The following is a 6,268-nucleotide window of genomic DNA, read 5'->3' as shown; positions in this document are numbered from 1 at the left end:
CCTGAAAATGACTAAGAAAGTACATAATATAGGCAATCTAACATATTTCCTTGCCTCTAGGGGTCGAGCTCACTATCCTAGGAGCTGTTTCAACCAATTCTAAACTGAGTACTAAAAACTAGGCAGTCAAAACAACTTGCCTCTACAAACTAGGAAACCAATTCATTCATTAAATTTTTACCTATCACATGAATGAATCTTCTAGAATAGGTAAATAAGTGTCATGTCATCATGAAAATACATTAATTACATCAAAAAGGGTGAAAAATCCCATCACAAGTCAAAACTGGTCAAAGCTGGGCGAATTCCTGAGCTGTAGATGAATTCCCGTGAAAACTGCCCAATGGGTCGCGCCCTCTTTCTGAACGGGTCACGCTACTTTGGAGCTGATTTTGAGGTACTTCCAGGTGTCCAACTGAGGCAACAGTGGGATTTTTGGAAAGGCCTGGATGTCTACTTTCCAACCCAAGTGGAATTTCTAAATTTGGTGGTCATTTGCCCCTCCAAAATTGCAATCTCCCAAGACTGCTTCCTGTGTGTCAAAAAGGTGGCAGAAAGTCATTTTTTGCTTTTTTTTGACTTTCTGGAGGCCCAAAACTTGGTGAAATTTCTTGGAAATGGCTGAGAAAGTGTATCTTTGCATGAAAAATCCAAAAATGCTGAGTTTTCCCGAAAAGGAGTTGCCCAATGAAAGGGTCGCGCGCGCGCGCGACCCATTGGTGGAGAAAACCTGTGTTTGGCACAAAAAATTCACAATTGACAAAATTTTCTCCAAATTTCTTGAAATTTGGGCTGGGAGTCCCCAATAAAGTACCATGCTCAGTCAAAGAGGCTTTGGCCAAAATTTGGAGTGGATCGGGCCTTTTCCGTCGTTTTAGTGCCTTGGCCAACCTCCTTGGATCTGGCGATTGCAATTTTGACATTTCTCTAAAACCATGACACCTGTGCAAAAAGTGAAGGAATTTTTTCTTCTTTGGCATGTTATGGATAAAAACCTCTCTCAGTTTTCCAAAATTCATCTTTTATTGCTCTGGAACATCATTTGAGTGCGACTTGTCCCGATGTGTGAAACAAGGAATTTTGTCGAAATGGAGCGAAATGAAGGGGATAGGGGCTTCTAAATTCTTGGGGAAATTTTTGGGAGTGGGGAGGGATGTTAGGAAGCAGGGGAAAGTGGAATCTCAGAGATTGAGCGAGGGGAAGGGGTCCAAAAGGGCAAAACACAGGCCAAACCTAGAAAATTGCCAAGTTGTAGCTAGAAACTAGGGTTTGTGCAAAAATGAGGAATTTGGGGGATCTCAGTGATGGGAAGCATTTGATAAGGTACTTTAAGGATAGGGGAAGGTGTATGAACATCAGGATACAAGTTTTGCCGATGATTTGACCGTCCACGAGAAATTGCCTTCAAAACCCTAGGAGAGGGAAATGACCTTGCCTAGGCGCAACTGAAGCATGAACAAGATGTAAAACAACTCATTAGACATTGACATGATAATGACAACCCTATGAATGATGATAGAATCAGCTGAATAGTGACATATATTAGCATTTGGACAACTTTAGAAGGAGTGAAAGCAAACCCTAGACCTAATGCCTAGTGACCAAATTTTGCTTGAAAACTCTTTGAAATGACAAAATTTGACCTTGACACTCTGAGACCACTTTGTAAGAGCATATTTGATCACTGGAGGAGGGCTGGAAAGACTGACACTAACATTGGCTCCAATGGGGACGGTAGCTCCTTGGAGGTGCCAAGAACCGCAGATCTCTGTAAGAGCAGACCAACGCCTTCGTCCATTGGGCAATGGAGTCAAAAACTCAGGCTGAAATGCATGACTGAAAACTGATGACTCGGATGACACTAATTGACTCTCACTCAACTAAAAACTGACTCAATACTTAAACACAACTGACAAACTGGAAATGATGCTCAAAGTGGAGCTTATTCATCAAAACCTACTCTAACAGTTTCATTCATCACCTGATCAAGTGAAATGAAACAACCAATGCAACCAAGTAAGTATCCCATCTGCTGTTCGAATTCTCCGCAAGTGCTCACTTATGAACAACAAGAGAGAACTACTGAAAGGCAACTCCCATGATAACTTAGAAACAGATCCGTTGAATGATATGGATTCACTATCCACCTCCAAAAGCACTGCATAAGGATCTTGAAGTTCATGCACACAGGAACTTAGCTCATCCAATGGATTACTTTTCTTCTCCTCATACCATGAATGTAAACTTTGATTTGAGCCTTGTGACGAGATCTTTGCTGAAAATGAGACAGAAACCGGCTGCCGGATCAAATTCATATCAGCACATGTTTCAAGCTCACATGTAGACAATGGAGAAAAACTTTGACTGCAAACCTCATCCAAAACATCAGCTATTGGATCATGAAAAACTTGAAAAGACTGCTGCAATCCCATTTCTATTGGTTCCATTGTAATTACATGATTTCCTACATGCTGCTCATTCTTCACTGAAGATGTACTATGCAAATTTCCCTTCAAAAACTGAAATGATTCAAACAGAAAGGTAGGGAATCTTCTTGTATCATTTGATCAAATATGTCAGCTTCCATGCCTTCATCTGCAACTTGACAACCAATGGCATTTGGGGGCTGCAAATCTGATGCTACAGGCTGCTCAATAATTTTGTTATCTGTCTCCTCCTCAACATTAACACTGAGAGATTGCTGATTTGTTATAGGCTGTTCATTTGAAGATTTACTATGCAATCTACCCTTCAAAAACTGAAATGATTCAAAACAGAATGGTATGGAGTCACCTTGAATCATTAAATCATGTATGTCGACTTCCAAGTCTTCAGCTGCAACTTGACAATCAATGGCTTTCGGGGGTTGCAAATCTGAATATGAGAAGTCTTGAACAAAATTTTCATTGCTCTCAAGATGATTCAAATCAAGACATGTTGACATTTGATTTCTGATTGCATGGTAGTTATCTCTGATGAACTGAAACGAATCAAAACAAAAAGGCAAAGATCCTTCACTTACTTCAAACTTTGATGCACTTTCCTCATCATTGTCATAGCTGATATGTGATGGCTGAAAATTGTATTCAAGCTGCTAAAAATGAACTTTTTCCTCCCACAAACTAGCTGTTGATTTGTCTGCAAGATTAGCTTCTGTTTGGAGAACATAATCATCATCATACTGATCAAACTAAGGCAAATCATCGGTATAAAATAAATCATCAAGCATACATGTCATATCAACAGATCTCTCTTCTTCACAATGATCTACAAAACAATCATTATCAGATCTATGACAACTAGGATAAGAAACAAAATGTTTTGGATCAGCAACTTGTTCTTCTACAATCAACGTGCCATGAGCTTGAACATCATAAGAATTTCTTGCGGTGACCTTCTCCATCATCTTTTCCACTGCACTTACCAAAATGTCAAGCTTCACCTCTAGAGATGTTGATTCGGCCGGATCTATGTTTTTCATCTCTTCTTCTTTCAACTTTGCCCTTCGGATCAGCAGATGAGCCTCTACATTTACTGCACTGTTTTGCATCTCGTGAAGTGTTTCAATATCCCTTTCTCTCAGCTGAAACTCCATCTCCGGATCAAAGGCACCCGCATAGTGAAAGAGAGAAGATCTAGGAGAAGGTCTTATATCAACTGGCATCGAATAATAAACTTGATTAAATCTGGCTGAAAATTGTTGTACTGTCTCCCCTGGTAATCTTTTCAGCTAGTTATACTCTTCTACAATCAAGAAAAGGTTCTGCCCGATCATCCACCTTTCGAGAAAAACTTTGACAAACTGCTAGAAATCTGAGATGCTCGCATCAGGCAGGGTTTTGAACCAACTCTTCACTTTGGCTTGCAAAGAAAGAGCAAAAAGCCTTATACTAACATCTTCATCATCAACTTCAAAAAGATCTAGAAAAGTCTCAACATTCTGCACATGTTGCTCAGCGTTGAAATTCTTACATTCACCATCAAACCTCGGTAAGTATAGATCCTAATTTTTTGGGAAAGCATGAAGAAAAGAAGGTAAAACAAGAGGTTTATACCGATCTGGAATTTTACAAGGTGTATGGGTATGTACAGCAAGTATAGAATCAGTCTTGGTCTCTTGGGGCTCATCAATTTGAAGATGGTCATCACAAATTTCGGAAAAAGGATCCTGATCAAGCTCAAAGGCATGCAAATCTTTGGAATTTACAATTTTCAAAGGGAAGGAATCAAATGCAGGCCTGGGATCTTTTCTCAAGCATAGTATACTTTGCAAAGCCTTCTTGAAATTCTTGGGAAAAGAGAAGAGATAATTTATGACAAAGAACAAAATGTCTTGGATGAAATTCCAACTTGAATACCTGGTCTGTCCATATTGTCCTTTCATGTTTTTGCTGGTTGGGATCATCCTCCAGTGGAGTCTTTGGATCTGATCTCGAAAATGATTTAGAGTCACCAAGTGAATGATTTCAGCCTTTCAAGTGTCTGATCATTGTCCACTATCAACAATCAGATCTGAACTTGATACATGTACTGGGGTAAAATGCAAATGAAGTGGCCATATTCACAAGCTCACGGAGATTGACTGAAGCAACGTTTATCTACTTCCGCTTATGCAAAGCAAAAGCGTTTCGAAGGCTACCTGGCATAACTTCAGGCTCCGTCTAAGACTTATGGGACAAACACATCAATCAACAAGCAATTTTTTCTCCATAGTATGGTCACCAATATGTTAGTGCTTGAAATTTCACCTCAAGCTGAGAAAGGCAAACTCCAAGGCAACATCAAACCACTTAGCCTCGTAGCTAGCCCTACGGGGCAGGGGAGGGCTCTCTCCGGTATATCTCGGTAAAGATCTTCAATGGGCGAGATAACCAAAAAGGGAACACTGATTTTAGGCTAGTAAACTGATAAAAAGGTTTGAATTGGAAGTTTTAAGATTTTGGTGGAAAGTTGGGGAAAGGCAATTTTGGGTGCGGGGATTGGACACAGTTTTTGCAGGGGGTTCTTTGGGGCAAGGTAGGAGACAGTATTGATGCCTTTGATAGAGGTGGATGGATGAGAATGACCGTGAGGAGTTAAGGAGAGCAAGCAATAACCTTGAATTCCCCTTAAACAGTTGAAAACATTGATATTAAGCAAACTTAAAAGCAGAGCATGACAGTCATGAATTCTACTTTAACACTTCATTTGCCTAATTTGCAGAAGGAAAAGTAAGGAAATGATTCACATAACACACTTACAAGTACAAAGAGAAACACACCATCAATACATGTGACCACAAGAATCCCAAAAAGGACTGCAAAACCCTGGTCTTCCTTTGCCAAAAATTGCAGAGATACAATGAGTAATACAATAGAGCTTATCCCTCAAGAGTCCAACCTCTCCAACCCCTGAAAATGACTAAGAAAGTACATAATATAGGAAATCTAACATCTTTCCTTGCCTCTAGGGGTCGAGCTCACTATCCTAGGAGTTGTTTCAACCAATTCTAAACTGAGTACTAAAAACTAGGCAGTCAAAACAACTTGCCTCTACAAACTAGGAAACCAATTCATTCATTAAATTTTTACCTATCACATGAATGAATCTTCTAGAATAGGCAAATAAGTGTCATGTCATCATGAAAATACATTAATTACATCAAAAAGGGTGAAAAATCCCATCACAAGTCAAAACTGGTCAAAGTTGGGCGAATTCCTGAGTTGTAGATGAATTCCTATGAAAACTGCCCAACGGGTCGCGCCCTCTTTCTGAACGGGTCGCGCTACTTTGGAGCTGATTTTGGGGTACTTCCAGGTGTCCAAATGAGGAAAAAGTGGGCTTGGTGGAAAGGTATAGATGTCTAATTTCCAACCCAAGTGGAATTTCTGAATTTGGTGGTCATTTTCCCCTCCAAAATTGCAATCTCCCAAGACTGCTTCCTGTGTGTCAAAAAGGTGGCAGAAAGTCATTTTTTGCTTGTTTTTTGACTTTCTGGAGGCCCAAAACTTGGTGAAATTTCTTGGCAATGGCTGAGCAAGTGTATCTTTGCATGAAAAATCCAAAAATGCTGAGTTTTCCCAAAAAGGAGTTGCCGTTGGTGGAGAAAACCTGTGTTTGGCACAAAAAATTCACAATTGACAAAATTTTCTCCAAATTTCTTGAAATTTGGGCTGGGAGTCCCCAATAAAGTACCATGCTCATTCAAAGAGGCTTTGGCCAAAATTTGGAGTGGATCGGGCCTTTTCCGTCGTTTTAGTGCCTTGGCCAACCTCCTTGGATCTGGCGA

This window comes from Pinus tabuliformis, chromosome 9 (genome assembly GCF_031772625.1).
Source record: "Pinus tabuliformis cultivar Carrire ecotype Pingquan chromosome 9, CPIR1, whole genome shotgun sequence".
NCBI lineage: Eukaryota > Viridiplantae > Streptophyta > Pinopsida > Pinales > Pinaceae > Pinus > Pinus tabuliformis.
Note: the sequence above shows the minus strand (reverse complement) of the source record.